Source organism: Hevea brasiliensis, chromosome 11 (genome assembly GCF_030052815.1).
Source record: "Hevea brasiliensis isolate MT/VB/25A 57/8 chromosome 11, ASM3005281v1, whole genome shotgun sequence".
Classification (NCBI taxonomy): Eukaryota; Viridiplantae; Streptophyta; class Magnoliopsida; order Malpighiales; family Euphorbiaceae; genus Hevea; species Hevea brasiliensis.
Window position 1 is genome coordinate 71,919,582 of NC_079503.1, and position 11,170 is coordinate 71,930,751.

At 30.2% G+C, this 11,170-nt stretch overlaps 1 non-coding gene across 1 annotated transcript; it reads left to right on the plus strand.

Moving 5' to 3' along the window:
* Positions 1 to 8,609: 8,609 nt before the first annotated feature.
* LOC131170787 (small nucleolar RNA R71) lies at positions 8,610 to 8,716 on the plus strand. The gene has a single exon (XR_009141554.1). It is a non-coding gene; the product is annotated as a small nucleolar RNA R71 (small nucleolar RNA).
* The last annotated feature ends 2,454 nt before the right edge of the window (positions 8,717 to 11,170 follow it).

The following is an 11,170-nucleotide window of genomic DNA, read 5'->3' on the forward strand; positions in this document are numbered from 1 at the left end:
AAACTCAAAATGGAGTGATTCAAAAATGGAATTAAAGTTAAGACAATAAGAAACAACTTCTATGAAGAAAACTTTGCCAAATTCTAACAGCAAGATGAACAATAGAATAGGAAAAAATAGGATACCAAATCTAAAAAATTTGAAATTGTGCCTAGGAAACCTAAAAATCTAGGGAGCAAATAAAACAAAAAAAATTGATAACCAAAATGTGGCATGTGGGTGAAATTGAAATCCCTATACCTAGTAAGCATAAGAAAGTTAACAAATTGACTTGAATAGTATTGTGAATAGTAACCCCAAAAGGCAAAATTTTAAGAACGTTAATTTAAGCATATTAGGATTCGAAATAAGTAATTGTGGAATTATTTAGTGGATTTATTATGAATTGTGATACTAAAACACTGTAAAATTGTGTGTTTTAGTTGAAAAAAATACCGGAAAAGAACCCGACGCATCGAGTCAAGGCCAAGAGGCGACTCGCATAAGGTTTGTGCACAACATAAAATTTTTCTTTAAATTTCTTTTGCAATTGTATAAAATGAATTGTGATTTAATTTGATTGCAACTTTGTGATTGAAATGAACAAATTGTGTTGACTTAAATTGTTGTAAAGTTTAATTGTATGTGTTTGATTTGGCAATAAATGTTTAGTAAATTGCTAAGACATTTTTGAAACCACAATGTCATGACCATATATTTGAATTCCTCACTAGCATGACTAGTGGGAGGAATTAGTTTTGAATTTTGATTATCTCTCTAACTGAAGTGTTGAGGTGTGTGTCAGTAGAGGAAGAAATTGAATGGGTACCCATAGATTGAGCTAGCTAGCCATGAGATTCCTCATAAGCCTTTGGCTATTGAGATGAACTTTGTTCTGATGGCATGATATAACTATGTGTTTTTATAAAATCTATTTTGAGATTTTCGAAATATAACTGTTTGAACTAAAAGTTTATAAATTATGTTTTATATTTGTTCTTCATTTTCAGTGCCATATTTGAATAAATGTGATTTGAATTATGTATAAAATGTTATTTTAGTATGTTGTGTACCATTGAGTCTTAGTACTCAATGATAGCTTTTTATTGCTGTCGTAGGTAAAGAGACTGGTAGAGCAGCTGAGTCAGCTGCTAAGGACTGCTGTGCTACTTTTGGATATTTTATCAGGTATAAATTTTATACCCTAATTGTAATGTTTAGTTTGATGTGTGTAACTGTATGTACATGTGTAAATTAGTCTTGAGCAGTTTGTACAGATTTTGTAAAAATATTATTTTAGATTTTCTATTGTAAAAATTGACTGATGTATGTAAATTAGTTTTTCCTCAATGACTGTGTATTGCGAAAATATTTAAATTGAGAATTACTTTGAATTATGGAGTTTGGGAGAAATTGTGATGATTTGAGTTGAAATAGTGGTTGTGATTTGATGAAGTGTATATTTGGAAGTGTTTTCCACAGGTGAAAATTTTTCGGTTTTCTCAAATACTACCGGCACTCTGCTGAAATTTTTTTAAAATTTGCGGAAAAATGAAAATAGACAAAAATTGTACATGATTTTCAAACCTTAATTAAATGTTTTAAATTCCTACAAAAAATGCTCACAACTTCCAAAAAGTAAGAGAAATTTGTTTTAAAATCCCTTGTAGTATATTTAATGGGTTATCAGTAGGTGAAGTACGGTAATTCATTAGGTATACTACGGGATCATGTTAGGCCTTACAGAGGGGTAAGGTGTGACCGGAATGACCTTGCAATCCTTGCATAAAGCTTTATTTGTCTTCCTGGTTAAGAGGAAGTCAATTTGGCTTCTATGTTGCCCACTTTTGAAAGTCACTAAATGTGACTCTCTTTTTATAAAGTAGGTATTTGCTAGTATTAGGTCGTATGCCATAGCAAAATCCAAGATCCTTTTTCCCTTCTCATTTCGACTACCAAAATCAAAACCTCCATGAACATTCTCATAACCTTGCTTATCACTTCCTACATGTCCATTCAAATCTCCACCAATAAAAACATCCTCTTCATTCGGTATGCTTTGCATTAAATCATCCATATCTTCCCAAAACCTTTGTTTACTCTCACTATCTAGTCCTATTTATGGGGCATAAGTACTAACTACATTTATTATTTTTCCTTCTAGTACTAGTTTTACTAGTATAATTCTATCTCCTACTCTTTTCACAGCTATTATAGTGTCTTTCAATGTCCTGTCTATGATTATGCCCACTCCATTCTTGTTTCTTACCTTTCCAGTAATCCACAGTTTGTACCCTGAATTACCCACTTCCTTGCTTTTCTCTCTTACCCATTTAGTCTCCTGAATGCAAGCAATATTCACCCTTCTCCTTTTCAAAGTATCCACAAGCTCCATTAATTTTCTTGTAAGTGATCCAACATTCCAAGTACCAACCCTGATCCTCCTTCTATTTTGTTCCTTCCTAATTGGTCTCCTTCTATGATATCTTTTATTGTTTTCTATGTCTATTTTGCATTCGGTTTCACTATTTATTCAACTATCTGTCCTATGTACTAACTTCTTTACCCACACCCATCCATGATGTGGGAACCCTTGCTCACTTAACACCACACCTGAGCGCCAGCATAGTGCATCGCTTTCGATGAACGCCCTACACCCTTGCATATTTCTCACTATGCCCGGGCTCCGATGTAGCGTGTTGTAAGTAGAGGACACCCCAACATTTATATCATTTGAATCCATATCATAAGGTGTGATGAAATTTTTACGCTGATTGTCACCTACCGCAACCCTCCTCCTTTATTCGGGCTTGGGATCGGCTAAGCGCAAACTACTTAGGCAGAGTTTCACTTTTAATTATCAAATGTAAGAAATAATAACCCTAAATTATTTAATATTCTCTCCCAATTCATATTAAGCATATTAATTAAAATTCACTACCTATTTCCCACTAGCTATAGCAAATAATAATTAATTCATTAGGTCCTATGATTATTCAATAAAAATTCCCATAGGTTCTGCTTTCACTCTAACTTTTATTCACATGCAGTTTATTGCCTTTTTCTATTTACTTCCCTTCTCTCCTATATGGATCATTGAACAAAATCAATTGAATAATAACTATTCAAAGGCATTAAACTTAATAATAGACTATTGCATTGATAACGGAAAAATCAAACTACACAAATCAAATTTAGTTAAAACTTAAGCTATATCAAAATCTCTTAGATAAAAATTCAGCTCAATATAACGGAGAAATCAAAACCCAATTCAATTGATCTAAGGGAACTGAAATCAAAATAAGTAAGGGAAATAATTAAATTTATGAATCCTCCAGCTGATGAGATTTCCTCTATCCAAGTCCTTCAATTGCTTGAGAATGATCTTCTCCCTTAATCTCTAGTGACGGTTGTGTTTGTGAAAGTTGGCTGAGGACCCACATTACTGATGAAGTTTTGGTTTTCATAGTGCTCAAGAATTCCATTTCTCCACCGTCCAACCAGATTCCATGAGAAAAAGGCCTAAGGTATTGGGCCTTATGCAAAGCTCATTTAGGAAGTTGGTTTATGGAATTGCCTTACGCATTCCTCCACTGGTTAACAATCTTTTAGGTAAATTACAATAAAGTTCTTAGGTTTAACAAAACTCAAAAATAAGTCCCTAGTGTATGTTTGGTAACAATTTGGTACTTCAATTTTATTTTCATTAATAATTTGGTCCTCAAATTTTACTTCTATTAACAAATTGGTCCTCAAATTTTACTAATCATACTAACCAATTTGTTAATAGAAGTAAAATGTAATGACCAAATTGTTAAAAAAATAAAATTTAAGGGCCAAATTGTTATCAAACTTACACTAAGGTGAGTTTTGTTAAATCTCAAGGACTTCATTGTAATTTGCCCTTATCTTTCTAATTGCATAAGACTAATTTTATGGCTTGTATTGAGTATCGCTTGAGTGCCATTCAACTTCACCAAGTATCTATTCTACAAAACTTCAAGCAAGAGAAATAAACTTAAATGTAACGTGAAAATCCTACATATCCAAATTAATTTATCTAATTATTAATATTGGTTCATATCTACATTAAAACTTTTAAAATTCATAGGAAATTATTAAAAATTTATTAAAATTAATAAAAATAACTAATTAACACAAAAACTCTATAAAATCTATAAAATTACCCATATTTTATTAAATCTTATTAATATTTAATATGATTTTCACCCCACAAAATACCACAAACCTGTGTTTTTGTTTTTCCCAAGTAAAGGAAAAAAAATCACAATGGAGAATTTACTAAAAAAAAAAAAAAAACAGAGAGAAAATCAACCTTAAAATTTTTTTGCAAAACATTAATACACTGATGACAAGTCCAAACACATAAGAGTAATCTCTAACCAAATGCTATGGTTTAACCACCTTAACCCTAAAATCAAAAGGTAAATTCACAACTTGACTGATCTAAATCTACTTATACTCAAATAAAACCTTGCACAAACAATAGCAACCTTGCTTCCTAAAAAATTTAATGAAACAGTTTAAATTCTGTGTGAAAATTTAGCCAATTTCCACTAATGTAAGTAATAAACCTTAGTGACTTTCATTATTCAAAGCAATGAGAAATTTAAGTAGCAAGGGATTATGGTTATGGCAACAAAAATGAAAACTAATTACAATAGATTAGATTAATTATTATATTGATTAATTATTATATTCTTCTTTCTTTCTCTTCTTCCTATCTTTCTTTATATATATATATATATATATATATATATATATATATGAGAACAACTTACACACTTTAACATTTTTCCTTATGTTGTCACTTGCCTTCCTACGCAACCATCAATATTGGTTATGAAGATATCCAATTACTTAAGACACAATCATTTAGAGTTTTACATACTCATAATTAAAGTTGTCGTTCAACATAAAACTAAATATGGGGCTCATAAATGCGCTCCTTATTACTAGCAACTCAAAACAATGGAGTACATTGGGTTATTTTTATTTTGCTACTCATATAAATTATTTATTTATTTTTATTATGCGTGCTCCAACTCATTGCAATTAATTCATTCTCATACAAGGTGAAATAGAAAACCAGAAAGTCCAAAAAATCGTAGTCTAAAACAAAGAATTTCCTATATCTTATCTTTTTGGCAAATACCTATAACTCATTTCAATTGACTTGACAAAATATTCACATATAGGATTAATGAAGCAACCTGTAAATGTTACATCCAAAATCAAAATCAAAATGTCCAAATAATAACACCTAAGCAAAAACATTCCCCCTATATATTCTTATAGGCCATTAGTGCATCAATATTTCATAACACGCAATTTTTTTTCTAAATATTTTTAAGAGACTCAACAAAAAAAAAAATGTAGATGCAAATAAATATATATATATAGATGCACAATTACTAAAGTTAAATGCTAATGCAAATGCAATTTCACCCCTAAACCTGAGATAGACATTGTCCTTTATATCATCAAGATAAAACAAATAAAAGCACAAAAGTAACGAAGCTAAAGGAAAAGAAAAGAAGGGTACTCCCCTTTGAAGCATGTCTTCCCTTCTTCCTTTCCAATGGTCTTAAACCCTGCAAAGAGCAACAAATATCAAACAAGCTTGAAGATAATTAAAAACCCAAAAACTAAAATTTAAAACTTGGTTTGCCTCTTAAGAAGTACTAAGTTAAGGTCATTAGTTTGACCCCTTTTCACTCCTCATGGTGGCTTAAAAATAGATTTGTCTTCCTTATCAACAAGTGTTCTAATAAATTTGTATTTTCATTTCTTTTCATCAATTATGTAAACACCGGTTATTTTGTTCAACAGTCCAATTTCACATTGAGAAGATATTCTGTTATGTGGAGTTGAATTACACTTTTGGAGCTTGGAAGAAAAAGGTTTGTATTAAACCTTACATTTTAGAAACTTAACTTGAAATGAGAGTTATTCATGTTCAAGTGGATGAGTTTGCTTTAACTTAACTTTTTCCTACAACTTTTCATTAGCAACCCCATCAACAATATTATTAGATTCAAATTTATTAAACAACCCTTTCAAGCATCCATTTATAACATCCAAGGGGAGTGCACAATTCGTAGGGTTCCTGAACAAAACAGAAGAATCGTATTAAACTAAATCAAAATAAAAAAAGAACCACTACTATAGAAACTAAACCATACCATACCAAACTTATTTTACTTTTTTGGTTTAGTTCTGATTCTTCATTAAGAATCAAACTAAAACCGAACTAGAGAACCAATTTAATACATATATTTTCTTTATAATGCATCAAATCACCTTACAGTCATTAATTATACCATAAATTACCTTTTAGTCATATAAAATACTTTCTAATCCTTAATTATATATGTATCTTATAGTCAAATACTATATATATATATATATATATATATATATATATATATATTAAGAAATAGATAAAAATAGATAATATACTTATCAAGGATTAGATTAGTATTGTTACTTTGATGTAAGTACTATTATTTTTATTGGTGTTTTAATAATAAATTTTCTTTCAACTTACTTTCTTTTCATTCAATGAAATTAATTATGTGAAAATGAAGGTGCCATCATATTAGAGGAAGGATTGGAAAGTGTTTTAGAGGGGAAAATATGGCAATAAAACTTGACTTTATGTTACGCTTGTTGATTTGGTGCTATTTTATATTTGGGATGCAACTATTATATGACTTGTTATGAATATTCAATGCTAACTTATACTTTTTATGTGAGGATTGTTAGTTTGATTTTTAGTATTTTTCTTGGATAAGTCTTTATTTTTATGCTACTTTGTTGATATTTTATTTAGATATTAATATTTTTCTTTTAATTTTAGTACTATTATTTTTATTGGTCTCTTATGTTAGAAATTTATAATTATTTTTATTGTTTTAAAAGAAATACAATATTATTATAATTTTGGGTGTAGGAACCAAGAATTGAATCAAAATCAAAACTGAAATTGGAACCAAAATTAGAGCTGGAACTAGAACCTAAAATACTTGGAACCGAATCAAAGCCAGAACCCTTTTCCCCTAATAACATCTACTCTAAAATAATCATCTTTTTAGTAAAGGATTTAAAATTATTTGAAATTTTAAACGTTACCTCCTCTTGCCGCACTCGAAGTGTCAATTTACCATCATGAACATATATGAATGACTTGCCAGTTGCAAGGAATGGGTGCCTAAGAATCAACAGAATCTCTCTATCTTTCTCTATATCCAATACCACAAAATCAATTAGGAAGGTAAACTTTTCCACTTTGACTAGAACATCTTCAATGATGCCTCAAGGATATGTCACTAATCGATCTGCCAATTATAATGAAACACTAGTCAATTTCACATCTCCCAAACCAAGCATCCTGAAAACAGATAATGGCATTAAGTTAATGCTAGCTCCTAAATTACATAGTGCTTTTGTAATTCAACATTGCCAATATTATGTGAAATTGTGAAACTCCATAGATCTTTCAACTTTGATGACACCTTATTTTAGATAATTGCACTGTATTCTTCAGTCAACTTACTATTTCATGATCTTCTGCCTCCTTTTCTTGGACATGATATCTTTCAAAATTTTGGGATAATTGGGCATCTGTGAAAATGCTTCTACAAAAGGAATGTTGATCAAACTTTCAAGAACTTTAGAAAAATTTTACTCTCCTTATTCTATCTAAGTCTCTATGGAAATGGTACAAGTGGCACATAAGGCTTCATTAGCTTTGCTACTTTCTCCTTGAGTTTCTCTTCTTCCTTAAATGAATTCTTTTTAAGAACAGTTTCTTTTTTAGCATCCTTTTCTTTCTCCTTCTTTTATGGTTCTTCCAATTGCTTCCCACTTCTCAAAGTGATTGCCTTATCTTACTCCTTTGGATTTATCTCTGTAGTACTAGGAAATGCACCTTGATTTCTACTAAATACTATATTAGCTAGCTGCCCCACTTGAACTTCTAAATTTTTTATAGCAATTTGGGGATTTTGAAAATTGTTCTTTGTCTCAATCATAAAATCTGTAATAGCCTTGCATAGAGTTGAGACCAATTCCTCCAAATTAGATTTATTTTAGATTGAAAAAAACCTAGCAATTCTTTATCTAATAATTATGTTGCCACTATTGATTTCCCTAAGTAAAGCTTGGATGATTTCTCTTGGTAGGATTATAAGTGTTGGAGTGTAGATTATTATACCGCCTTCCCTAGTTGGTTACATACTAAACCTGCTCTTGTATTAATGGCACAAATGAATTTTCAATTTGATAATCTTTGGTTGCATGTTGCCTAGCACAATTTTCACAGATTTGCACTCGAATGTTAACAAAATTGATACACAGCTAATCCAATTCCTTGAAAATGGTGTCCACTTTAGCATTTAATGTAGTAATGGGCATCTATCTCATGAACTACAGTAAGTCTTCTTGCCATATTTGTTTCATTTGCCCACCAATAGTAATTCTTCTAACAATTAACATCCCTCTTTTATTGACTTCCCAACATTGATCCTCCAACTGCAGCATCCACATTGCTTTGATTATAGTTGTTCAACCCATTATAGAAAGTATGCACGAGCAACCATTTAGGAAGGCCATGGTGTGGACACCTCCCAAGAAAATCCTTGAACCTTTCCCATGCTTCATATAAAGTCTCCATGTCCATTTGTGTGAACAGTTGTATATCATTCCTTAACATAGCTGTCTTAGTCGGTGGGGGAAATTTAGCCAAGAATTTCTAAGTTAATTCATTGCATGTTATAATTGACCAAGAGGGAAAGAGTGCTACCATACTCTAGTCATGTCTCTTACTGAGAATGGAAATAATTTTATTTGAATTGCATCCTCTATGACCTCATACTGCTTCAAAGTGCCATAAATCATTAGGAAACTTTCAATGTGTATATTCAAGTCTTCATTAGGTGATCCCCCAAATGGACATGTTGTCTGGACCATCTAAATTAAAGTAGGCTAAAGCTCAAAAATCATTTTGTTGCACAAGTGGCCTTGCGATGCTAAATATAGCTCCAATCACAGTCAACATGGCATAATCACATAGTAACCTAGGATTTGGTCATCCAACTACTTCCTCATCACCACTTTTAACTATAAACCTCCTTGGATCTTTAGCCATTTTAATGTTTATTATCCTCCCATATTTCATTCTTTCTCAAACTACTATAACTTATAATCTGTGTTACCAATCTCTCTTGCCTTTCCCTTATCCACCTAGTTTCTTAAAGGCAAGCTATGTCAACCACTCTCCTCTTCATTGTATCCATAAGTTCCACTATCTTTTTAGTCAGTGATCCTATGTTGCAACTATCTAGGTCATTCTCTTGGACTAGCTTCTTTAATCACACTCATCCATGTCGTAGAAACCTTTACCTATACTTTGAGACACCTAGGTGGCAATGTGCCAAAATATAATACCCCTAACCAGTGTATATCAAAATATAACTTAGGGGAGTACAAAGCGCTTCAAAGACTGTGTGACTAAGAACCTAGTTTAACTAATGATAAAGTAAAAAAGTAACTAAAACACTACTAAAATAATAACTGAGCTAGGGATTTTAGAGTATTCGATAATAAGTTCAGCTACCGAATGTGGAGAAAGAAGAGAACCTTAGATATTTTCTACAACCTATTTCTTTTACATTGTATAACCTTTCCATTTTCCTTCTTCTTCCTCCTCCTTTCTTTCTCCCACATCCTTCTTTTTGTCCCTCTCCAAACCTTTGTAAACAAGATAAATTTTAGAGAAAACCAGAAAGGAGAATCCAAAGTGAACGAAAAAATACAGAAATAGGAAACTTAGGAGCATAACAAGAAAGTACTCCTTATATTTATGCTCTTTCAATTCAATGATTAGGATAGTAAAGTAAGTAGGATTATTTTAAAAAAACATACTAGGTGTTAGGAATTAAATAGATTAGGGGTGTAAACAAACCGAGCAGAGCCGAGCTTTGGCTTGTTCAGGTTTAGTTCATTAATATTGATCCAAGCTTGAGTTCGAGCTCGAGCTTGGTTTGAGCTTTAATATTAAAGTTCGAGTTTTGGCTCATTTGAAATATGTTGAATTCGAGCTTGATTCGAGCTCGACTCATTTTAAGTTCGTTTATTACATTATCAAGCTCGATAAACTCATTAAAACGAACTCGAACACAAGCTCGATAATGTCAAATGTAGTTCGAGTTCGATAAGCTCAATCTCAAATTTGATAAGCTCGAACTTGAGCTTGAGTTTGAGTTCAATAAGCTTGAGCTCGAGCTCGAGCTCGACTATTATTATATATATTTTACATAATTATTTTCATAATATATTATTACATGAGTCTATAGTTGTAATAATAGAAAATAACAAGAAAAACTGTTTAAAAGACATTCAAGTTATTTTAAAATGACACAAATTGCAATACCATCATAATTCAAATAAAATTAATTATTCTTTATTCTTTCAATTCAAAACTACATAGTTTTAAATCAAAATTACGTAGTTTTAAAATTACATTATAAATTTTATATAATTATAATTAAATTATTATTTTATTTTTCTAATGTTATTTTGATAAAATATATTACTTTTTGTATTATTAATTAATTCATATTGTAATAAATTTTATTAATTTTTTACATAAATATATTATAATTTGAACTTTTTACTATTTTTATATTTAATTTATTTAAATAAGTTTAAAAAGATTAAATATATTAGATTATTTAATTTATCAAATTATTTTTGGTGTTTATGCCTTTAACTAATACTCTATTTAAGATATGAACAATTTTATTTATATGGAATAAGTAGATAATTAATATTAAGTATAATAGTAATTATGAAATCACATATCTAAGTTATATATAGGGAAGATAGACTAGTGTTAAACTTAAATCTTAACCTTTTAAAGGTTTACAGTTTAAAGAGAGAGATATTATAAAAATAAATACTAGGAAATTGATATTATAGAGAGTAATAATAATATATAAATAGATTAGTTAGCAGTAATAATAATATATAAATAGATTAGTTAGTGTTAATAGAAAAAAAAAAGTGAGAGACTATAAAGAGAGAGAAAATAATAATGATGGTTAGAATGATTAATATTAAACTTGAAACTTAATCTTTTAAAAGTTCAAAATATAGAGAGAAAGAG